Consider the following 26,440-nt stretch of genomic DNA (forward strand, 5'->3'; position numbering starts at 1 on the left):
CCAGGTACCCCATTCTTTCAAACTTTTGAATAATTTACAATCAATCCCCTGTATCAAAACTCCTCTGTGTAAAACACCAAATGCGGTTTGTCTTCTCCTGACTGGACCTTGTCCAATATACATCCTGCACATGTGAACATGGACACTGAAAACTGAGGTGGGGATTAGGAAGGTTGTGTGAAAAGTCAGTACCCCTTAATCCTATAATTCTACTGCAAACCTTAAAAGTGATATTGGCTAACTCTGATTCTTCCCTCAAGCTTCACTGACCTGTCACCTCCTCATGGAGGCTTTTCTGGCCTCTAAGTCTAAATGAGTCATCTGCCCATAGCAGCCTGAATCTTTTCTATTATAGCATTCATCACAATTTACAATAATCTAATTTTGTGATTCTATTTGTCTTTCTCTCCATTAGGTAAAAGCTCAATAAGAGCAGGAAGTGGTCGGTTTGGTCACTGGCCTTTCCAGCACCTGGGAAAAGGCTTAACTTGTACAGTACTCAAAACACACTTTTTGAATGAATGAGTAAATGAATAACCAAAGATATTCATTGTGGCATTGTTTATGCTTAATGAAAACTGCAAACAACCTAGGTATTCACTATGATAAAAATGGATAAGTATATGAAAAATCCACTCAATGAATCAACAGAACCATGGTATTTAGCTTGATGTAAATGTTTTAAGGCGTGCCTGCCTGGCTCAGGTGGTAGAGCATGTGACTCTTGATCTTGGGGTTGTGAGTTTGAATGCCACATTGGGTACAGAGATTACTTAAAAATAGTATCTTTTTAAAAATGCAGTGTTTTTCAAAGTGTGGCTTGTAAACATATGCCTGCAAATCATCTGAAATTATCATTAAAATTCAGATTCCTAGGCACCATTCTCACATTTTCATAAGCTTTCCATGTACCCTGACTCCAGGCAATTCCTGGTCCAACAAGTATTTATGTAGATTGCAGAGATTTTGCACTAACTTAAAAATGTATTTTACCATGCTGATTGGACAAAAGTAAAACCAACCAAATAAATTAAGAAATCAACAACAACAAGGACAATCATCATAATTAAACTAGATAAACAGGCAGACATGTAGGAAGGCAAATAAACAAAGAACTAATATAACAACTTTTAAAATCTTAGATACAGAACTATAAGGAAATATACCAAACTTTTTCTTTGGAGAATTGTAAAAAAAAAATGTCTTCCTTTTTCCAATTTTCAGTATTTTCTGAATTTCTGATGTAAGTATGTATTTTGCAGTGGAAAAATACCAAACCAAATTATCTCTAAAAAGAAGAGAGAGATGCAGCAGATCACCATGGCCAACTGAAAATGCCAGGTCAGAATCTCCCTGTCTCCTGCTCTGGGTTCCTTGGGCTGCTCTGCCATCATTACTTGTCTCCCATAGGGCAGGTGATGTGATCATTTCCTTAAATCTTACTCCGTCTGTGCTAAAACCAGAGCTTGGCAGCTGGTAAGCCATTGAAATTTCATACTTAAGACATCAAAGCTGGCAGCCTTGCTTTCAATTCCCCCCCAGCTCATCTTCTTAGAGGAAAAATTTCTTGAAAGCACTTGATCCCTTGAAGTTATTGGGTACCACATTTAGCCAAAGCCTCGCTCAGTATGGAGAGGCAGACTCAGAGAAGGCCCACCTGCATTATATTAAAGGCTTGGGGGGGGTTGTGCCGTGGAGCAGTAAGGGAGCCAAGCAGCCGATGAGCTTGGAGCCCCTGGAGTCCAACTCCCAACAATTATTGTCATGGGAGGAAGAGGGAAGATGGCACGTGTGGCAGGGGTTAATTTTGGGGGAGACTCTGTGTAGCCAAGCGTAGAGCCTACCATTACCCAGAAACAGCATAATGGCATGCTGTTAGGCTGTCTCCTAGGAAGAGAATTTTAGGTGAGCCCTTTGACATGCTTAAAATAGAGCCTGGCTCAGCTAGGCTGCTGGTTGGGGATGGTGCTTCCACCCTGCTGCCAGCTCCTGAGCTGGCAACTCTATGTATACACTCCAAGCCTTCTTCCTCAGTGCTCCATAAAGATGGTCACTCTCCCAGGCAAGTGAAAGAAAATGATCTCTATTTTCTCTCTCTATTTTCTATAAATAGGCAAAAGTCCTCCCAGACAGTGGAATCTGGGCCCACCCAGCACCTCAGAGCAGGCTGTTTGACAGACTCTGCCAAACCCACGTGTGGTCAGCAGGGCCAGCCTTCCTCTCTCTCCCAGACAATGAATGGAATTACCATAAAGCCTTTGGCAGCAGCCCCTTCACCATCCCTTGGCTCCAGTTCTCCCGCTACTTTAATCCTTTCTAACACAGGTAGACCTTCCCAGAGCGCAGATTTCAGCAGGTTCAAAAAATCCAGTGCTATAGAATCAAAGATTCTATAGAATCAAAGATGAGCTCTACAGCCTGTTCCAAGAATCCAAGTCCTTTTATATTCTAGATCCAGACGGTATTTCTGAATGTGTAATCCTACCAGTCAACATGCCCTAAGTGCTCACTACATACTGGGCAATATTTTTGGGCTTTGAAAAATCAGTTCATTTAGTTCTCAAAATAACCTTAGGAAAAAACAAGAGTGAGGCTAGGAAACTGAGGCACAGGTCAGGGAACTTGCATAAGGTTATACTGCTAATATGCAGAACAGCCAGCATTGGATGCCAGCAGGCTGACTCCACAACCCACACATATATATCTGCCCCCTAGTCATCCCTAGGAGGGATGGTCCCCACCAGTGGGGCCAGTCTGAACGTTCTTCCCTAAATGTGTCTGTCCTACTCCCCCTGTTCTCTCTCACATTCCCCAGTGCCCAGGCCCATGCCAGATCTCAGTTTCCAAGCCATCTACCCTTTTTTGTAGCATAGGGCAGTCTTGGATGGCATTGTCCCCATGGGAGTCCAGAGAGCCCTGGGGTTTGGCTGAATGCTTTAGGAACATGTGCTTGGAGTCTACTGAATCTTGAAAGATTCATCCGTGCTCCTCACCTGTGAACTGGGGAGAATAATCCTATCCCATGCAAGTGGGGTAAAGGTTAAATGAAAAAAGGACATAAAGGGCTTTGAAAGCTTCTGTGATCACATCTACCTTTGAGCTCTACAGCATGTTTTACTAATTCTTCTTTTTATCTTTTATTATGCTCATTAGCATTCCTGTTTCCTTCCCACTGTTACCTTGTCTAGCTGCACATTAAGGAGACATGTACCTTGATAGATGGGTTGTTTGGGTATATTTTCTTTTAAAGAGAGGAGGCATTGGGTGCTCTGAAATCAACTATCCATGTACTTCTGGGAACTCATCTGCTTAAAGTCTTTAGGTTAAAACTGAAATCAGGGGCCAAGTCCAATTGCCCAGCAGTCCCCTCCAATTGTCCCCTTTCTTCACCTTCTCCCCTTGTTCAGCACATGGGCACTGCTTCATTTGCAACACACCAATAAGGAGACAGTTTCCTACTGTCCTCTTGTCTTGCAAGAATAGGACACAATTTTTTAACTCGGTTTACACTTTAAATGGATAAGTTGCAGCTTAGTGAATTATATCTCAGTGAAGCTGTTTTTTTAAAGCACTTTCAATAAGCAATGTGTAAACAAACAGGCCTGGCTATATTCCAATAAAACTCTATTTACACAAAAAATGGATTTCGGACTTCATGCTAATCACACAGGGTAGGTGAGAGGGTGTTGGTATACTTATAAGATCCCAGGATTTGGAGTAAGACAGAGCTTGTTCTGAAACCTGGGTTGTTCTGTTCCCTGTGTGCTCTGCTTCCTGACACACATAGACATTCAAAATTGGCAGCTCCTTCCTACTCTAGCGCTATGGCTGATGCCCCATTTTAAGGGATGGGGATGTCAAAGTAAAGAAGCCACCATGACCGCCCTGCCCTTAAAGAACTCCACACTCTACTTGAGCTTATAGAAATGTACTTTTGTATTTATACATATACAGCTTCATGAGGTAGGTCAACAGGTGCTAGCAAGGCATGCAGCATGGGGTGAACAGCAGTCAGGGATGTCTTCCCAGAGTCTACGGGGAATAAAGCTTGAGCTAAACATTGGAAGATAAAAGCACACAAACTCCACATCGGACAACCTAGGTTCTAATCCCCACTCTGCCCCCTACTTGCCTGCTGTGTGATCTTGACAGAGAAACATCACCTCTTCTGAATTTTGGTGTCCACCCTCTCAGAAAAAGGAGGTGATAAGTAATGCTTCGCTTGTGAGATTGTTGTGAAATTTACAGGAGTCAATGGACAAAAGTATACAGCTTTAGGGGCTGAGCTAGATGTCAGATTAGGGGGACTTTATTAAAAATAAAAAATTTTTTTTAATTTATTTTTTATTGGTGTTCAATTTACTAACATACAGAATAACCCCCAGTGCCCGTCACCCATTCACTCCCACCCCCCGCCCTCCTCCCCTTCTACCACCCCTAGTTCGTTTCCTAGAGTTAGCAGTCTTTACGTTCTGTCTCCCTTTCTGATATTTCCCACACATTTCTTCTCCCTTCCCTTATATTCCCTTTCACTATTATTTATATTCCCCAAATGAATGAGAACATATAATGTTTGTCCTTCTCCGACTGACTTACTTCACTCAGCATAATACCCTCCAGTTCCATCCATGTTGAAGCAAATGGTGGGTATTTGTCATTTCTAATAGCTGAGTAAAAAAATCTGTGAATCCCTACATACTGTGTCAGTGATTTGGAAGTAGTTCAATGTGTGTATGTAAGCACATGTCCATCTTGGCAACGGTATTGAACACAGATCCATTTGAGGGAACTTATTCCTGATAAAGGCCTGGGGAGGCCAAGAAGACTGGACAGCTCCACACCACGGCAGCACCTCCTCCCCACCACTAGCCTAATGTGGATTTATCTGTTGTTGTACAAATAACAGGTGTACAATTTCCTTTATCTTTATGACACTCCCATGTAGTTAGAAGCAGGAGATATTATTTTCATTTTATCAATGCAGCTATTAAGGCTAAGAAGTGAGTTAGCTTAAACCATGGAACCAGTAGGGCAGAAAGGGCCCTGAAGGTCATTTAGTCTGACCTTCATGCTGTGGCTATGTGCTCTCATCAGCATTTCTGCCAAGGTCTTATCCAGCTAATGCCTGGTTATTTTTCAGGGGCAGGGTGTTCAATCTATAAGCAACAGTAGTCTGTGGGTTTGGGAAAGCTTTTTTCTGACAAGGCTAAACTAGAGTCTATCTGGGCATTGACATCTGAGAAATCTGGGAGAAATCAAATCTCGGCTTTACCATTCACTAGCTGGGCAAGTGATCAATCTCTCCAAATCTCCCTATCCTCACTTATAAAATAAGAATCCAAAATATCTACTTTCTAGAGTTATTTTGGTAACTAAACAAATAATAATTAGAAGATTCTCTGGCAAATATAAAGCAACACACATATAAGTTGTCATTGGTTTCACTGTTATAATAAAGGTTTTTCATCTTGACGGTATCATCATGCATTGTTGCTGGACAATGAATTGGTTCAACCCTTTTGATGGATCAGCATTTAAATATACACATTCCTTTTGAGTCACAAAATCTACTTCCAGGAATTTATTCTATAGATCTAAGTCCACATCTGTATGATGCACATGTTTAAAGATATTATTCATCTGTATCATTAACAAATTAAAAACACTGGAAATAATCTTAGTGTCCTTCAGTAGGGAATTAATTAAATTCATTACAATATAGCAATACAATGGAATACACTGTTGTATTGTTAGAAGAATGAAGTCTCTCTCTATATATAAATACCAGTATAGACTAACATTTAAGATATGTTATTTAGTGGGAAAAGTAAACTGCAGTACAATGTATATGGACTAAACCAATGTAATAAAAAAATAAAAGTGAATATAATATATTCACACACATACCTACATGTACTCTTAGACTGTATCTGGAAAAATTGCATTTTTGGAGAGAAATCAGGGAACTGACATCTTACTATATGCATTTTGCACTGTTTTAATAGTTTTTACCAGGATATGTGTTCCTTTTATAGCAATAGAAATAAAAGGACCCTAAAAATGCTGACTTTCTTACTAAACATTAAGTTCCAAAGGGTCAGAAGCACATCACTTTCTTCATCTCAAAAGATGGCCCCTCCATGCCACCAGGCCAATCCTCAGAGCTATGCTGTCTCTTCTCTCTTTCATCTGATTCTCAGTGACTCCTATCCACTGTACTTTTCACATTGATCCAGAATCAGACTGCTTTTTGCCACTCTGCTACTCCCTCCTTGTGCTGACCCACTGTCGTCTCTCACTCAGACCTCAGTACTACCCTCACTACTGGTCTCTTGGTCTCTTCTCCACAGAGAAAGAAGCACTACTGAGCTTTCTTAAAACCTAAGTCAGATCAGATCAATTATCCACTCAAAACCCCTACATAGGGGCACCTGGATGGCTTAGTTGGTTAAATGTCTGCCTTCTGCCTAGGTTATGAGCTCAGGGTCCTGGGATCAAGCCCCACATGGGGCTCTCCACTCAGTGGTGAGTCTGCTTCTCTCTCTCCCTCTGTAATCTCTCTCGCTTTCACTCTCCCTCAAGTTAATAAATAAAATATTTTTTTAAAAAACCCCAAATAGAACAGATGTCCTTACCATGGCCCAAGGACTCACACAGCTATGGCCCTCATCACTCCTTGAACTCCACATCCTAACTTCATTTCTCCTGCTCATTCTGTTCCATCCACACTAGCCTGTCATGTTGCTTGAACTCTCCCACCGGTGCACCAGCTTTTCCCTCAGCTTGGAAGGTACTGCCCTCATATATCTATAGAGCTGCCTCTCACAACCTTAAATCTCACCCTAGTCCTTCCTTTCCCACTTTTACAAAATAGCACCTTTCTTATTCTTCATTCCCTCATCTTGCCTTGTTCTTCTACATGACGATATTCCCCACCTGACACTATTTGTCCATCTGTTGGTGTAGTCTTATTTTTCCTATTAGAGAGCAAACTTTGATATAATCCTTGGCAGACAGCACAGTGACAAGCACATGGATTCCCCAGTAAATGCCTGTTGAGTTTTGTTGGACTATATATTAGTATAATAAAATGAGACCTGGACCAGAACAAGGAGACCTGAACTCTGGTTCTCCATCAGTCATGCCCTATTGACATTAAGCAGTTCTTATCACTTCTGTAAGGCTCAGATGGTAGCAATAGCTTCCAGCCCAGTGTCTCTAGGCCCCTGGCAATTTCTGAAGTTGTAATAGCAGTGTCATTTTCAGTATTTCAGAATGTCAGAAAAGTTTTCCTAAAGTGTGTTCTATGGAATGCTAATATATGTTCCTCAACAAATAAAGAGTTCCAAGGATAAACAAACAAATGAAAAACCTTCAATTTTTAATGTACCAATGGGTCTATTTTCCAAATTTATTGTTCCTTGGAATTTTGTGTATGTATGTGTGTGTTTGCATGCATGTGTGGGTACATGTATGTAGTTCATCTCATAATACGAGAATTCAGTAAAATACATGTTGGAAAAGGCTGGACCAGGCAGATTCACAGACACAACAAGGTCAATGAGTAACACTAATTTCCTCACATTAACCAAAGGTAGTTAGAAAAGTTTCCGATGTATGATAGACAAAGAACTTAATCATGGTTTCAAACATGCAAACATGAGGCCCATGTCCTGCTTCTCCCATCATCACCCCTCCACTACTCCATTATTACCCTGAAGGCTGTACTCCAGTCAAATGTGCAGCTCTCTGGATATCCCAGGCTGTTCTATGACCCATGGCTTTGTACTTTATGTTTTCCTTGATGGAAATGAACTTCCCTTCATTTTCTGTCATTGTTCTTTGCTCATTTCTCAAGATTAGCTTAAAAATGACTTGTTCTGATTGACTCCTTTACATCTTCACTGTATCCCACACTCTTCCTCTGTTATAACACCCACAATAATGACATCATGTAAAGCTTACATGTCTGTTTTTCTCACTGATGCTGAGCTCATCAAAGTTATGGTTCTGGTACCAATCAGCCTACTTTGTAGCACATAGCAGAGACCTGCAGTTAGGCAGTTGGGAAGGAGAGAAAGAAGGTAGAAAGAAGGAGAAAGGTAGGAAAAAAGGAAGGAGGAAGTCTGGAAATCATTGCACAAGTGAGAGGAACTAAAATAAAGAGAGAAAACAGAAGCTGGGTAGAGTGCACAGCCTGAGAGTCTGTTGTCTGAAGAAGCTTTGCCCTGAGGAACCACCATCCCATGACATGTTTATATTTGTTCCATGAAAAAAGTGTCCATGGACAAGCAAGTTGAGAAATGTACATCAAGATAACACCCTTGTGGAAATATACAATGCCCACAAGCATAATAAAAGATCTGAGAAGTATTCTCTCCATCAATTTGTATATTTATTCAGCAAACAGTTACTGGGCACTGTTGATGAATCCAACACTTTGAAGGATATCCAGATGAACCATGAACCTCACAGCCCATCTGATGGAAGAGAAAACAATTTGAAACTTATTTGATTTTCATAACTACCCAATTAGAATGATCAAATATTACAATGCCAATTTTATAGTCTTAATAACAAGGACAGAGTTTTACTGACAGAGAACTCCCACTTCGGAGTCTGGAGAATGAATTGCTGGATCTGTCACCTTCTCACTAGAAGGCCTGGGGTGACATACCTAAATTCTCTCCATGCCTCAGTTTACTTACCTAATGGATACCAATTATTGGTCCTTCTTCAAACAGATCAAACAACTTAATGTAAAGGAAACAAAAGTCCGTGAAGCACTTGATATCTATGGCCTCTTAAGTGCTAGTTTTCATCGTCATCATAAGTTGTATTAATGTATTAGACTTACTTAGGGTCCCATGATGAGTAAGTTTTGGGAAAGAATTCAAAGCCATATCTTCTAAGACAAATACCTATGCACCTCCCATATGAAGAGCAGGCTGATAAACACAAAACCATGGGTGTGAAAGGAGGCTCTGGTTTTCTTCTAGTGTCTAGTGGCCATATGGTCTCTCATCAAGATCCTTTACTCCTGGCTCTAAAAATTAACCCTTTAGCACATGTCACAATTAGAAAAGTATGCCTTGAGTTGAGTTCCTCTCTCACTCTCTAACTTTGCCCATCAGCTCTTATTCAGACCTCTGCAGTAACAGAAAGACTTGGCCTTCTGTGTCATGAGAACATCTTGGAGCCAGCGATTACATTCTGACAGGCCTCTAGGATGATTAACAACCAGCATTTCCAGCATGAAATGGGTCACACTTGAAATACATGCAAGCGATGTACAGAATTTATGATAACATTGCTCATCCTAAGCAAAGGGGCTGTGCCATTTTTATTCACTCACTCAACATTCATCAAGCCATATTTATGTGTCAGGAACTGGGCTAGACATTGGGGCCAGAGAGAACAGAACACAGTCCTTGCTCTCAGAGAGATTCAGACTAGAAAAAAATGCTCTCAATTTCTCCAGGTAAGGTTCTTCTTTTCTTAAGGTTCTAAAGAATATATGTCATCTGCTCCAGCTGTCATTTTCCAGAGGAGTAAACAGAGGCCCAAAGATGTAAAGTGACTCACCCAAAGACACAAAGCAAGTTAATGGCAGGCTTGATTAGATATCTTAAGCAAAGGCATGTTCCTTCACAGATAAAAAATACATATGTTCATAGGCTGATGATATAAAGAGGTCTGAGGTTTCTCTAGGGCCTACCCTGGTTTCCTTTTGACCTTGGACATGTGGCTTGCTGATGAGTCTCAACACTGTTGTATGGAATGTCCATTTCTGCTTCTTGACAAGAGCTCTTTGGGGTATTTAAAAATACATTACACAATGTGATAGCTGGAGCATGTTCTCATGGATGGTTACACAGGAGTCACAGTTCCACTCCTTGCTCTGTCACTGAGATGGTATGATTGACGGCCTGGGTGCTGGTGACCCTGGGCCAAATCTCTTAATGTTCTTTCCTCCTCCACAGAATGGCGAGGACAATGGGAGTTCCCAGGCACACTGGTCCATTGTGAGGATGGATTGTTTCTCTGTGCCCATAAAACTCTCTGAGTTCCGCTGAGAAAGGCCCGATTATTATGATCCCCTCGAGAGTTCCCCCTCCTTGGTAACAAAAGTGAAATTGTACTTTATCTCATTAGTTACACATTATATACTGGTCACCTACCAAGAACTTGCAAGATTTCACATGTAAATTAGCCTGGGCCCACAGGCAGGCAGCCAAACTGGCATAAAAAGTGGGTGAGGTGTGAGCCATACTGAACTGGGTGTCCTGGGGCTTGGATTCTCAAATTGGCTCTGTCCCTCACCTAGTATGTGGCAAACTTCTGGATCTCTTTCCTGATCTCCCTGGCACTCATCAGATGGAGATAATGATCCTATCCTTGTTTTTTCTGTGTTGCAGAATGGCAATGGGGCTCCCACAAGAAAACAGATATAAAGGTACTTTTTAAATAGCAAAGCCATATATAAGAATCAGCTATAACTAATACAGATAGCTTCTAGCTCATGGAAAGCTTGTCTCAAAAGCCTGTAAGTCATGGGCTGAAATCTTGGGACATCAACTCTCCTCAATATCATGTCATGTGTAGGAGTTAGGTTCCCAAGCAAGCTGAGAGAAGCCTACTTTGCCCCAAATTGTAAAAAAGTACAGGTATAAAAGATACAATTTCTATTGTACCCAACTACTTTTGATAATTTAGTTTCTCAGAGAAAATGCATTCTGGATCCTATGTCCCTCAGAAGACATCTCCCTTTCCAGCAACTTTAAGTGGTAGGAGGTCACAAACTTGGAAGCTAGACAGGTTGAATTCAAGTCCCTACTCCTGCCATTCCTGACTTATATGAGTACAGACAAATGAATGAACCTCTCTGATCTTCAGTCTCCTCATCTGTGAAATGTAGTCAATGATGACCAAAGTGGGATGGTTAAATCAAGTTCAGCTAAGTACTATGCACAGGGCAGTTCCCTTCCTGTACATGAAGACCTTACTTACTCTCTTCATTTGCATAAAGAAGGTACCTTTCCACAGCTCCACAGAGATCTCTCCTGAGGAGTCTGAGGTGTGGGGATAGAAGATAGCTAGCTACCCTGTGAGATGAGAGGTCTGGCCTCAGTCTTCCTCGTTGGCTCTACCTATAGGGAATTGAATCACACTCATGAGGTTCAAAGGAACCACACATGGCTACTAGAGTCACCTCCTCATTCAACAGGAGCAAAGAGGTAGCAAGAATTCTCTAGTGAGGTGAAAGTATTCTGTATGATATCGTAATGGTGGATATATGTCATATACATTTACTCAAAGCCACAGAATATACAAGACTGAGAGTGAACCCTAGTGTACACTACCAATTTAGGGTGACAATGACGGGTCAACATACATTTATCAGTTTAGTAAGTGCACCACTCTGGTGGGGAATATTGATAATAGGGCAGGCTATGCAAGTGTGCAGACAGGGGAGAGATGAGAAATCTCTGTACCTTCCGTTTGATTTTGCTCTGAACCTAAAACGACTCTAAAAAATAAAGTCTTAAAAAAATTATCCAGTGGCAATGAATGCAAACCATAAGCTGTCATTCAATTCCTTTAGTAAATCACATTTTATTCTGATCCTCAATGGCCTGCAAGTCAGGCTTATCAACTTAAAATTTAACAACAAACTTGAAGGTACATTCCTTAATGTGATACATTTGATTTAGACTTCCAATCTGGCCATTAGAATTATCTCTTTATTTGAAAAGACTAGTATCTGTTAAAGAAGTTTTTTTTTCTTTTTCCCTGTCATGATGCAAACTTTCAAACATACAGAAAATTCTATAATGAATACCTATATACCCACCATCCACTTAACATTTTTTCTACTTATTTTATCACATGCCTATCTATCCATCTCTGTTACCATTCATCAGCTCATCTTATTTTTCCATGCATTTTAAATTAAACTGAAGACATCTGTGCATTTTCTCCCTAAATACTTTAGCATGAATATCATTAACTAGAGTTCAACATTTGTTTCTTTTGTTTAACATTTGTTATTTGTTTTCTTTGGAGGTAAAGGTTAGATACAGTGCAAGGCACAAATCTTATGTGAACTTTCATGCTGAGTTTTGACAAATGCATGTGCTTGTCTAAGGAAAGCCCTTATTGAGATATGAAACCCTGCCATTGCCCACTAGAAAGAAGTCCATTCCCATTCAGACTCCAGAGACAACCACTTTTCTTTTTTTCCCCCATTACAGGTTTTGCCTGTTCTAGAACTTCAAATAAATGGGATCAAACAATATGTACTTTTTTTTGTGTAAGGCTTCTTTTACTCAGCAAGGTTTTTGACACTCACCCATAGTATTGTGTGTATCAGTAAATTGTTCATTTTTATTGCTGGTCAGTAGTCATTTGTATACCTATGCCACCATTTGATTGCCTATTTCTTATAAATGGACAATTGGCTATTTCCAGGACTAGAATGAACACATCTACTGTGAATATTCTGATAAAAGTCTTTCATGGGTATGTGCTTTCCTTTTCTTTGATAGGTGGCAAGTTGCAGATCCACTGGATCATAGATTAGGTGTGTGTTCAATTCTACAAGATACTCACAAGCCCTTTTCCAGTGTGGATATACAATTTTGCACTCTGCCAATGATATATGGGAGCAGTAGTAGCTCTACACCCTTGCCAACATTCATGGTTATCGATCTTTTTAATTTTAGCCATTTTGCATTATCTTACCATGAAAGTGGGTTTTTAGAAGACTTGGGGATATCTGAAAATAATTTAAGCAAAACATCTATGAGCCACAAAGTATTTTGGGGAGCTATATTTCTAGTTGTATTATTTTTGGGTGTGTACTGAACTAGAGGGTTAACAGTAAGAGAAGCTGCATTCTGAAATTGTCAAAACACTGAGATAATAAGTATAGCTGATATAATATGCCTATGTTCTAGGGACACTTCTTTATGGCTCTTTACAGACATAAACCCCCAATAACTAGCATATATTGAATGGTTACTATGTGCTAAGTGCCTAGCACTTTCCTGATCTAATTAAATCTTCTCTACAAGTCTGCTGAGTCAGTATCACATGCCATTTTCCATAGTTGAAGAATCTGACTTGCTCAAAACCAGTGCATGATCAGGGGCCAGGATCTGAACCTATTTTGGTCTAACTCTGGGACCTATGCTCAGAGCAGACATGGCACCACATTGCCTCACTGCTGCATGGTCACTCAGAGACAGAAGCTGTCATGTCATAGATCTTTCTCTCTGCATTTGGCTCAAATTGCCAACCCTCTTTAAAGTTTTTACCTGAGCAAACTGTACGGCAGTGTATGACTTTTGTTGGCTCAGCACTCTGCCAGAGAGAGGAAACAAAATTTCTGTGACCCAGGAAGCCATGAGTCTGTTTCCCCTAAGGCAAGTCATTTCTGGCTGTTTCAATTTCATTCACTTAGCAACTTCTGAGATTCAACCTTCCTTCCGTCTCTGGAAGTTAACTTGAAGCCTAATTGAGATATACATCTCCTGCCGCCAGCTTCAGGCCCTGTGCTGACTATCGTCTGACACAGAGGCTAATTAGTGAGGCAGCTGGGCACTTGTCACAGCACAGCTAGTCTTGCTTAGGAGGCAGGGGGTGCATGGTTATAATGGAGCATTTCTTCTGGAGTCAGAGGGACCTGCATTTGACTTCTGACTTGATCACATCCTAACCGTGCTACATCTGGGTAAATTGTGTTATCTTGCTAAGACTCGCTTTCTGCATCTGTAAAATGGGTATAGCAGTCTCAATATATGCATCATGGAGTTCTTGTGAGGATTAATTGAGATAACAACTAAAATATCCACTACAATTCATGAACTAGTGCTCAAGAAATGTAAAGTATGACATTGATTGTTTAGTGGTGTCTGTCTTCATTGGAGATGATTATCAAGTGAATGGGTGTTACTGCCAGGGTGGTGAGTATCTATAGTCAATGTTGGAAAGGATGAACATTTAATTCAATACCAACTAAATGCTGGATTACCTTCATTAATATTTTTAATGAAGTAGTTACTATTCCCATTTTACAGATGAGGAAAGTATGTCCCAAAGTGGTTAAGTAACATTACCAAGGGCAATAAAGGTGAATCACAGGATCACCACACAGACACAAAATGATTGTGTAAAAAACTCCCCTCGGCAGGTGCTGTGTTAGGCTGTCCATGGCCACTGGAAATGCTGGGTACTAATCCTGTTTGACTTGGCAGGTAGAGCAGGAAACTTAAAACAGACCTCAATTTTTGCAGTGGGTAGAATATAGTGTTAAAGAATGATATAAAAAGAAAAGGATGGGTTCAACTGTTGAAAGACCTGCTTTTAATTTCTGACTTCATATCTTTCCTCAAGTGTGACCTTAGGATAGTTATTTGATCAACTGGAGTCTAGATTTTCTTATCTAGGAAATGGGCACATTTTGGAAGATCACAAAGGCAACTACATAGTGAAATACAAAGCCCTATGGGCAGGTTATTCCAAAGAAGACAGGAGGCCTCGGATAAATCACCAGCCTTGAGAATGGAAGGCTCACACAATATCATAAGCGCCAGTGTGATCCTACTGATGTATACTGTCTGGAACCAGTCCTGATTGCAACTATATCTCACATGTATTTGAAACCTTGCTCTGAGCATTCATCAAATGCTTCTTGCTGTCCTAAGAAATTGCCCCTGCCCTCCAAGAAGCACCCAAGGCAAAAGAGAAAACAGATTTGAGAATAGACACCTCAGCAGCAATGTGACATGTTCAATAAGGGAGTACTTCCCATCTTCCAACCACGGGGGGAGGTAGGCATGCAAAATGCTTTTATCCCTACTGCACAAGAAGCGGCTGGAAGTCAGAAAGGTCCTGTGCCCTGCCCAGAGTTACACAGCCAATGAGAAGTGGAGCCCAAACATTTCTAACTCTAAATCCACAGCATCATGTGCAATAGGATTTCCACAACAGGAGGAGTTGATTAATTCTGCTTAGCTCAAGTCACAGCTCGAGCCCCAGAATGTTCTCTGGATACAGTCAGCTAGCCCTTATTTTGGGGCCACCTGAACAAGAACACATCTTTGCTTGTGGGCAATATTATGTGTGGGTCTCATGTCCGCTGAATCTGCTAGTCAAAAGCTATGCCTGCAGCCAGGGCCCTAGCACCCTCCTTTTCCCAAGAGGAAAGGGCAGTTGGGAAGTACATATGATGGGAACTGCAGGGCCTGCTCCATGACACCAACTGCACAGGAAGCCAGGGAAAGGATGGCAGGAAAGCAGGAGATATCTGTTGCATCATTTCTCACAAGCCAGGCTGTGGGCCGACTTAGCATCAACCTCAGGGCACACTATAATCAATTAGTTGGTCAGTCAACAAACACTGTGCAGCTGCAATGGGTCAGATCTTGTGCAAAGCACAGGAGGATACCTAAGGAGGAGTAAGTAAGATCCAAACTCCTTCAAGAAGCTTTTAATCTAGTGAGAGGATAAGACAGATGCATTTGAAACTTCAACTAACTATATAAGGTAGCACTTTGTCTTCACATTGAGTTAAAGCCCTCCAAATGAGACAGAGAAAGTTAATTACCCTCATACTCATTTTTCTGTATTTACTAATATGATCTCCCAAGTTTCATCTGGGCATATGACCACCCAACAGAGGACAATAGTGCCCAGCTATGTTGCAGCTCAGTATGGTCATGAGACGGTGTTCCAGTAGTGGAAATGATGTGTGCATCTTCCAGATCCCATTCTTTTAAAAAATCTGTTTGTGCCTTCCACTTCCTCTTTCTTTTTCCCTGTGGATGTGGTACTGATGAAACAACTTTGACCATTCAGAAAAGCATATTGCCCTGAGGAAAGGTTGAGCCACAGGGAGAAGGAATGATGGCCTTATATGACATAGAACAGAGAAACAGACCTATCTTAAATGGTCTTGTTAAGTGAGAAAGTTCTATCTTGCTGGAATCATTGTACTTTGGACTTAGCTGTGCTCTAAAGTAATTTGTTATGTATTAAGCTATAGATAGATTGCAGTTATGGCCCATTGGTTTATGCACTCATTCATAAACATTTATTGGGCATCTCTACACTATCAGGCACTGTGCAAGGCACTCTGACATACATTATCACAGTTAATCCTTATAACAATCTAAAGCCAAAGATTATTGCTATCCTCACTATAAAGATAAGGAGATGGTCTTTTAGAGCTATGTAGTAACTTTCCAGAGGTCACAGAGTGAGTAAAGGGCTGATCAGAGACAAAAATGAAAATCTTTTTCCTGTCGAAAAGAAAGTTACACTCCTTCCACAATACCTACATAGAACTGAAACAAGAGCTGGAGATACTGAGTTATAAGACATTGTCTTCATTTTAAGAAATAATTCTGTGTTTAAGACTCAAGAAACGATGATAAACCCAACTACACAGTAAAGATCAACACAAGCAATTGTTATTTGAGCTGTTATAGCTGAACTACCTTGCAATGGGCTGGTGTGTTTTCAAGAGCAAAGGGTTCCTGAGGCCCTATTGGAAAGGCCCCATTCTATTGAAAGAACCTATTCAGAGAAGCAGAAACCCTGCCTCTGCCAGCCCCCCTCCATTAGCCCTGCCCTCTAAATAAGGAGTCATGATAAATTGGACCTCATCATCCAACATGCCTATATTTATTATGTATATATGAGTACAGCCTATAGAAAGAGAAATAATAGTCATTTACCATCAGGAATATTCACCAGTGGGAATTATGGGAAAAGCACATAATTTATAGGTAGTGGCTGTGAGAATGCTCCCCCTCGTCCAGAAAGGCCATAAATTGCAGAAGGAGATACACAGATAACAATTCTTTAGACTTGAGAAAGGCAAGAACAGTTTTATATTATGTAATTACCTAAATCCACCACATTCACATCCGAGATTTATGGTAACAGAGCCATGCATGGGCCCAAGGCATTTTCTCCTGATTTATAGGGAGACATGCAGAATAGGAGAAAGGGCCATTGAGGGTCCTACTGCAGGAAGAATATGCCATTTGGGACCCAGCCTACTCCTGCCTGAGGAGAGGATGGAGAGAGATGTGAATAATGCTGGGCTCTAGTGCCCATCATTGTCCTTGGAGACACAGGAAGCAGTTCTCTCTAAAACACAAATCGGCCATGTCAGACAAATGCTGGTCACCTTCACGCATTTCTTATGGACTCAGATTAAAACCCATACTGCAAGCCAAGAGACTCAAAGTTCTTCATAATCTCTTCTCAACTGCCTCTACCAGCTCAGATCCCACAGCCATTTCCATGTGCACTGTACTGACTTTATCTTTCCTTAAACCAAGATGGCCTTTCATATGTCTTATCTGGTACCCTGCTGCCTGGGCCTAGGAATCTCCTTCTCTACTCCTGGGACCCCAGCCTTTCTGTATCTATGCAGAAGTTCAGCTCAAATGCCAATTCCTAAACAAGTCTCCTGGAACTGGCTGGCTCTTTAGCACTCACTCAGCCCATCCCCTACTGCCCCATGTTACTACACTACACACAGGTCTGCAATATTTCTTTATGTGCGTATGTGCCCCATAGATGCTGTAGGCACCTTTATGGCAGAGACTTTGATATTAGGAAAAAAACACAGGCTTTGGAGTGATTCCATCTTGAATTCAAATCTGAAGTCCAACATTCAACAGCTTCAAAACCTTAGACAAGTTGCTGACCTGTTTCCTATAAATATAAGACGAAGATGATATCCATCTTGCAGGATTGGTATCCTCATTAAATCTGATAATGATTATTAAGTGCCTTTCATTCAACAAATATCATCTTGATTCCTGTGCCTTATCCACACCTTTATCTCTAATGCTCAGTATAGTTTCTGGCACACAATATGTGCCATAAGTATCAGATAGATGAATAAGTCAATAATGCTCCCTGTGATTTGGGATTTCTTCTGTAAAGATGTTTTAAAGATATTACTTATCATTGACCTAGCTTTTGGAACTCAGAGACCTCTAAGAAAAACAACTACCATGCTTCTTATAGGAGCCTTTGTCAGAGTTAAGGTTAGAAAGTTGGCTTGAGAGTGTCTAATAACATCAACTTCATGGAAACAGCTTTCCATGTGGACACACTTAGGAGCTTGGCAAGACACTAAAAAATGTGCTATCTCATCCATCTCCCTGTACCTACCTGGCCAGGGATCCATTGCTCTACTCTCCAGGTTGTTAAAATATCTCACTTAATCATGTAACCATGCCTCTACACAGAGAAGGCAGAGCAAGCACAGACACATACAAACATGCACCTTCTAGCTCTCTACTGTGGGCACCACCACCTTTACACTCCATCCTGCTGAGTTACTGAGACATCAGAGTTGAAAAAGACTTTGTAGCTACTTACTCCTATATAGAAAGCCCTATTAGCAATCTTACAGCATCTTCTTGAATGTATCTGTCTCTCCCAAACAACTTTCTTTTTTTTAAATATTTTATTTATTTGAGAAAGAGAGAGAGAGAAAGCACATACATTAGCAGGAGGGAGAAGGAGAAGCAGGCTCCCCACCAAGCAGGGAGCCCAATACAGAGTTCAATCCCAGACCTTGTGATTGTGACCTGAACCAAAGGCAGATGCTTAACTGACTGAGCCACCGAGGTGCACCCCCCCAACAACTTTCTGATATCTCTGATTATTGTAAAGTTATTAATTATATGGAAATAATATCTCCAGCCTGCAGCTATTATCCTCTAGCCCAAATTTCCAGGCAGGGCCATAGAGAAATGAAGATGAAGTTACCCTCTAGTTGTATTTTCTGTACACTAAATACCCCCTGTTTTTTTGTTTGTTTTTACTGCTGTTGTACTAACTGCACTTTGCTAGGAACCCTCCTCTAAAAGTTTTCCCTCTATGATTCTTAACTTGGAGAATCTAATGAAATCTTTCTAGGAAAATGCATGAACATGTTTACCTACATACAAACGTCTGCATTCAACTTCAAGGTGTTTATGCAATCATCAAATCCCACCTATCAATCCCCAAAGAAACAGTCTTATTCTGGAGTGTGATTCCTTAGAGTTTGGGCCTTACCTAGTCATGATTTTACTCCAGATCCCAGCACAATACTGGCACCTGGCAACTGCTCATTAGATAAGTGTTAAATAAATGAAATCTGGTGTTCATGAGCCTTACAAGGTGCCAAAGACTGAGCTGCATTCTTTTAGGTACTTCTAATCCACAAAGCAGGTTGGAGACTGCTACTCCAGTTTACAGGTAAATAAAGTGAGTCCCAGAGATCACAAAGCTGGCAAGTGATAGAGCCAGAACTGGGACCCAGATATCAGGGTCCCACAAACTCATGGTACTTCCCAAAGCAGCCTTCCATTGTTTTCCACCTCCCAGCATGGAGCTTCCCTGCATCTTTTTCTTCCTTGAGGCACATATTACTCAAAGGAGACATAAAAGCCTTTATCAGAACTAAATTGTGTTTCTGCCTAAGTCTGTACTCTGGGTGGGGGAGATAACTACAAGTAGTGCTCTCTCTCCCTTGTGAAGAGTTGCAGTACTAACATGTTGACTATGATAGCAGGCTATGTGTCTAAAATCTCAGACAGTTGTTATTCCACAAACTCTAAGATTATACCATAATTGATATTTTCTTTGCCCCTTCAGATCTGCTCTCTCTCACAGATCTTAGCAGGAACTATGTCCTGGGAAATTGACATAAAGGCTGCATCAACAGGCTTTTTGCCCTTGGACTTCCTGTAGAATTCAGTGGGAGGCACCAGCAAGAGATGGAGGTGAAAGAAGAAGATGAAGTCTGGAATTTATTCCCTGGCTCTGTGCAAAAGTTACGCTGCACTCCTATTAGGGGGTCCTCTCCCCAGAGCTACTTTCTTTGGGTTGTGGTTACTCTCCTCCTTATGCTTCCAGATCTAGGGGGCATATATAGCCCAGGGTCCTGCATTACCCCTTGTTGTTTTCCTTAAACCTACTCACACCTTTATAATAATCTCTTTGATAAACTTTCCTAGTTTGAGTGTGCCATATGTTACTTGCTGGGACCCCACCTGATGCCTGCCTACCACCCTTATTCCATCTGAGTGAAAATGTTTGGCATTTATAGGAAGAGAAAAGAAACCAAGGAGTCTTAGATTATTAGAGCTGGAAAAGACCTTTGAGTCCATTCCCAAACCCCTTATTCTATGAATAGTAATGGTAGTAGTGTCATTACAATGCTGACTATTAAGCTTCTTCTGTGAATTCAAGTGCAATGGGTCCTGCTTTATATAAATTATCTCAATTCCTTATACTTTTCCAAAGTAGACACCAGAGTCCCTGTTTAAGAAGAAGGAGACAGAGGCGCAAAGAATAACTTGCTCAGAACCTCACAGGTGGTAGACAGTTGAGTGAAAATTTGAGTCCAGCTTTATCTAATTCCAAACCATATGATCTTCATACTAGATGTCCTGCAGATGATGGCCCTGAGACCCAGAGAGAGAGTACACAAGCCCAAAGTCACCTAGAGAAATATCTGCAAAGCCAAGACCGGAAAATTGGGCACTCTGGACAATAACCCTATACTTCACTCAGTATATTTTAGGGTTTCTCAATCTCAGAACTATTGATATTTCAGGCTGAATAATTTTTGTTGTGGGGGTTATCTCGTGCATTGTAGGGCAGCATCCCTGTTCCACTTGGTAGATGTCCCACCAGTTATGATAACCACAAATTTTACCAACCCTACCAAATGTTTTGATGGGAAAAAATTTGTCTTGGTTGAAAATTCTTGGTATACAATTCAATTCCATAATGTTTAACCAACTCATATTCTATGCATCAGATACAGCATAAAACACAAAGAAGTATCAAACAAGACCCTCAGCATGCTTTCTGTCTAGTGAGGACAATGTAGAGGTGTGCACACAACAACCTACCACATGCAAGCCAAACATACCCACCTTCAAATTGCCTGAGAGGGCAGAAGAGGGAGAGGTCAATGCCTGTGGAGGTAGAGGGAACTGGCTTCCCCTTAGCCAGGTGAAGAAGGTTTTATGGATGGGGCAGCTCATATTTTGCGTTAAAGACTGTGTAAGACTCTGATGGACCTCAGAGGGCCTACAGGGAAGGCAGTTCAGATAGTGGTGTGTCCCAAGCAGGAGCACAGACCACATTGTCTAACTAGATAAGCTATGGCCTTTCTTTGAAAAGTCCAGCTTCTCTTGCCGGGATTCCAAGGCCTTTCAACTTCTTCATCTCCAGCTTTACCTCTTTGCTTTGTTTTGGACTTTGGGCTCATGACATAGCATGGTGCTTTCACCTCTATGTCCTTGATTATACCCTCCTTTTTGCCCGATCCTCCACTACTTTACAACCTCTCCCTCTCACCTTCCTCCCAAGCTTGCCGAAATCCTATACTTCCTCAGGGACTGAGTCTCTAAGGGGGCCCTGCTCCATATGCTACACTCTCATGATAATGTTTATATATACATATTTTTCCCATGACTACTCAGTAGTCAACTATGATTTTAGCTTGAAGACAAGAACTGTGACAATCATTTCAGTATTTCAAACATTTAATAAAGCACCTGGAATTAAACAGGGGCTCAATTATGGCTAATGAATAAAAACTGAAATGAATGAAATAGTCACCAAAAGTTTTAGTAGCCTGTGAAAACACTAATGATGTATTTATGAGGTGAAGATAAAGTTGAATTTACAATCTATAATTGCCAATGCCACAAAACAAATTGAGAAAAGACTGGAAGGAGATAGGTCCAAATGTCAACACTGGTTTTCTTAGAGTTCTAAGATAGCTAGTGACTTTTATCTTTGCCTTTGTGATTTTCTAAAATTTAAAAAATGCCAATAGTAAACTGCATTGCTGTGTAATCATGAAAATATAAGATATACTTTTTTTTTTTAATACAAGGTATTTTAAATGGTTCCTGTGAGCATTGGCTGTTTTTAACATTGACATCCACTCCTTAGTGTATCATTAACATCCTGATTTGGCTTTGGAGAGCCTGCATTTCCCTCATTCTTAACCAGTGTCCCTTGAGCCAGCTTGACTCCAGCCCAAATCACATTGGTCCAGCATGTAACCGACACTAAATCAATCAATGCAAACCTTAGGCTTGAGATTGATTCCACCACTGAGCATGACCCACCAGATTGATCAGGGAGGATGAGATTCAGTGCTGAGTCTTTAACCTGAGTTGATAGGGAAGCAGACACTTTCTCTTTTTCACTGTACTGAGTACTAAAATGACATGAGTCCAGAGTTGCCAGAAGAACCACCCTGTCCAGATTAAGGAAGCTGTTAACCTAGAGGAAGCAGAACCAAGAGATAAAGACTTGGGTTCTTGCTTGGGTCCTGAATCAAGCCAGGCCTGAAGCTTCCCTGGATACCCTTTCCCTGTATCTATTTAAATATGATATGCATGATATTTAATACCTACAAAAGATGACTACTACTACTAATAAAATGAACATCCATGTGCTCACCACAAACACACCACTGTGTTTACCATTGCACGGACAATGTGCCCCTCCTTATCCTGTCTCCCTGCGTTCCCTTCTAGCAGCAATTAGCATCCTTAAGATTATGGAAAGCAATCCTTTTCTTTATAAGAAATAATCTACCACGTATGCACATATCCCTAAATAATACATTCTTTAGACTTGGTTGTTTTTGTGCCTTATAAAAATGGAACCACACATACATAGTCTTCCGAGAATTGCTTTTTCCACCCAACATTAGTCTCCAAGATTCATCTGTGTTGTTACAGGTAGCTGTAGTTCATTTATCTTTAGCACTCTAAGAATTTTCATTTCTTTTTATAAAGAACTTTAATAGAAGTTGCGAAAGTGCCAACATTCTCCATGGGAAAGGAAGGAAAAACAAATGAGTATTTGAGCACTGCTTTCTACATTTCAGGCACTATGATAGTCACTGTATGCATACCGTCCCTTACCCCCACAGAAAAATCCTATGAAGTGGGTATGATTACCTCCATTTCACAGATGGAGACATAGATTATCATGCTTTCAAGATTATCAAGCTGGTCAAGTGCAGCGATGTTCTGTTCATCGTCTTTCTAATCTACTCCCAGACGGCTTATCTTATGCCCTTCCAAGAAAAATTTAAGAAGTCCAATATTTTAAGAAGAAAATAAAATTAAAGCATTCCTTCAGTGCTTAAGTGGGAAGGCTGTGGGGGTTCAAGTTCTGGTTCTGTTATTTCTTAACTGGGTCCTATACCTAAGTGTCCTCATCTACAAAATGAGGAAAACAATAGTACCTACCTCCTTGGAGAATGTGGAAGAAGTTACTATACCAAATAACAGCAGTAGGCCTGCCACATAGTAGATCCTCAATCAATGCTGGCTGTTTTCCCATATCCACTCTTTAGCCTCACTTGCCAAACATCACACACCTTGTATTTCATTGCTCCTCACCTTTGATCATTGTGAATGTTTTCTAATAGGTGTCCCTGATTTCCCCCAGGCCCCCGTGGCAATGTCAAAGTATTTCTAAAACATAAATGTGACATTTGATTTTCCGGCTTAAAACCCTTCATTCCAACTCATCACCCACCGAAGCAAGTTCATAAATTGACACAATCAATTTATACTGTGAAATTATTGATCCACTGACGATTTCCAAAACATACGATGTGTTTCATGCTCCCTCATCTTTGCATATTCTGTTCCTGTTCCCTGGAATGTTCTCTCCTGCATCTGACCTGTTCTTATGTTTCAAAACTGAGCTCAGATATTACCTCCCCTCCTCATTTCAACCCAGAGTCAAGCCCTTCTCCTTTAAGCCAATGACACCTACACGTGTCACCTGTTGGGCAAATCAGCGCTACAGTTATTTGTTTTCCCTGTTTTGTCCTTCTGCAGTAGACTCTCAGCACCCAGAGAGCAAGAGCAGAATTTTCTTCACTTCTGATCTGCAATTCCTAGTTAATAACCAGGCACTCAAGAATGGTACTTGTGGTATTCAAGAATGTTGAATTAAATGTAGTTGAGGTCTTCAGCTTTGCTAGGTTAAGGAACTAGAAAATAGAGAGGCTTGGAATTATGCTACTCTGATCAGGAGAATTATTGAAATTCCCCCTGCAGACTGGGGAGCTGGCATATTATCATGGAATTTATTAGACCCTGGCACAAGTTCACTTTTATAGGCAGAGCATCTATTTTAATGGTTACATACATAACCACAGTTTTCAATCTGCTCCTTTTCTCCCAAGAGAAAATCATGGAAAGAATCATGGAAGGACAAAAATGGAGAGAAATAAGTCCTCAGTATTACTTTCTTAAAACATATCACAGAGAAGGAGGAACCTGATTCACAAGAAAACATACACTTGGAAATACCTGGAAAATGAAATTAGAACAATGAATAAGCTTATTAGATTTTTTTCTGCCTTGAGTATCTTTTTCAAATTACTAGTCTGAGCAATGTATCAACACTGAATTGCCCACTTGTTTCAGATCTGTGAAGTTTCTCTATTATAAAGCTTTTTACAGAAAAGTTGCAATAAAGCTTAGAGCCAGAGGTTTTATGTTTAAATGATAAATTTGGCACTTCCTAGCTGGAGAGCTTTGGGAAAGTGACTTCATAGAGTATTAGTTTCTTCGTCTGGCAACTGAATAACAGAACCTAATTCATGGGTCAATTGCAATGATCAAATGAGGTAATGCTCATAATGCAGTTAGCACAGCACCTAGTCCTTGGTAGATAACCAGTAAATGTTAGCTTGTAGAATCATTCCGTTCCTTTCTCAAACTGGTGACAATAGCAAAGTGGGTCAGGGGTGGGGGTGGGGGGAGTTGCATTTGAACCAGCTCTTATGTACCCTGTAGGTATAGGCATGACAATCTGCCAGGTCTTCTTAGAATGATGAAGGTAGTCTTGAAAGATGGTTTTCTTGGGAAAACTTTAAGAAGAGACAGATTTAAACTGTTATTTGAAAGATGATCAGCTTTGATTTCATAGAAGGCAAAAGGAAGCCATTCTGGTTAGAAAATACATCCTAAATACATTACAGGAATCCATTTATTCCTTCTTCTTTTTTACCAATACACCTCCTCCTCCTCCCCTATTTAACTGGGAATGTAGGTGTCCACCTACTTCCAGTCTTCTTTGTTACTCAGCAAGACCAAATGAGTAACTTAAGAAGGATGGGGCATTATGACCCAGCTATTGCACTGCTGGGGATTTACCCCAAAGATACAGATGCAGTGAGACGCTGGGACACCTGCACCCCGATGTTTATAGCAGCAATGTCCACAATTGCCAAACTGTGGAAGGAGCCTCGGTGTCCATTGAAAGATGAATGGATAAAGAAGCTGTGGCCTATGTATACAATGGAATATTACTCAGCCACTAGAAACGACAAATACCCACCATTTGCTTCAACGTGGATGGAACTGGAGGGTATTATGCTGAGTGAAATAAGTCAATCGGAGAAGGACAAACATTATATGGTCTCATTCATTTGGGGAATATAAAAAATAGTGAATGGGAATAAAGGGGAAAAATGAGTGGGAAATATCAGAAAGGGAGACAGAACATGAGAGACTCCTAACTCTGGGAAACGACAAGGGGTGGTGGAAGGGGAGGTGGGCGGAGGGGGGGGTGACTGGGTGATGGGCACTGAGGGGGGCACTTGATGGGATGAGCACTGGTGTTATGCTATATGTTGGCAAATTGAACTCCAATTAAAAAAAAAAAGAATGATGAGGCATGACAAAAGGCATTGTTGTGGCTTACTTCTTGTGACAAATTTGCTTGTTCTGTATGCCTTCTTCCTTGGTTGTGAGAACTGGACAGGTGTGATGTAGAGAAGAGTTATCTTTGTTCATGCAGACAATGAAGGTGTGGAAGCAACAGGACAGAGAAACTGGGTTTTTGAAAACAACTAATATGCCCATCTGGACAGCCCAGCAGCTCTGATTTTATGAGAGAGCAATACATCTTCCTTCTCATTAAGTCACTGCTGTTTGATTTCTGTTATTACAGCCAAATCAATATCCTAACTAACCACACACACCATGAGGATATATGTGGAGGTAGAAATGAGCCTGACCTGTATGGGGGACAGAGCAGAGACTGTTCTGAGTGGGGAAGAGGGTGATTAAAGAGGAATGGGTAAAGGCAAAGACAAGACCCTGGCTTCTAGATTCTTGATGGGAAGAAGGCTAGAGATTCTGAACTGAGGGTGAAATAAAGCCTCCCTACCCATAGGCCACTAAAAAAGACTGGAAGAAAATTAAAGATAATTTAGGAAAAAGAACCAAGAAGACATATTCCTCTCATTCCAATTCAATTCAGCATTAGCTCAATTCACAGAGTAGGAGGAGGGGTCAATAGACAGAGTCCAAACATCTTCACTAAGGGCTGGTTCACTTTCTGCTAATGGCCATCT

General features: G+C 40.8%; 1 protein-coding gene across 21 annotated transcripts in view; it reads right to left on the reverse strand.

Annotated features, from left to right (window-relative positions):
• DAB1 (DAB adaptor protein 1) overlaps nucleotides 1-26,440 on the reverse strand; it is a 1,169,270-nt gene that overhangs the window by 810,509 nt on the left and 332,321 nt on the right. The window contains exon 1 of one of the 21 annotated variants that reach the window (XM_072820411.1): nucleotides 9,719-9,996. The exons of the other annotated variants lie outside the window; for them this stretch is intronic. The gene's annotated coding sequence lies outside the window, so the exon portion shown is untranslated. Of the gene's footprint in view, nucleotides 1-9,718; nucleotides 9,997-26,440 lie in introns of those variants that run through there. 21 annotated transcript variants of the gene reach the window in all.

This window comes from Canis lupus, chromosome 3 (genome assembly GCF_048164855.1).
Source record: "Canis lupus baileyi chromosome 3, mCanLup2.hap1, whole genome shotgun sequence".
NCBI lineage: Eukaryota > Metazoa > Chordata > Mammalia > Carnivora > Canidae > Canis > Canis lupus.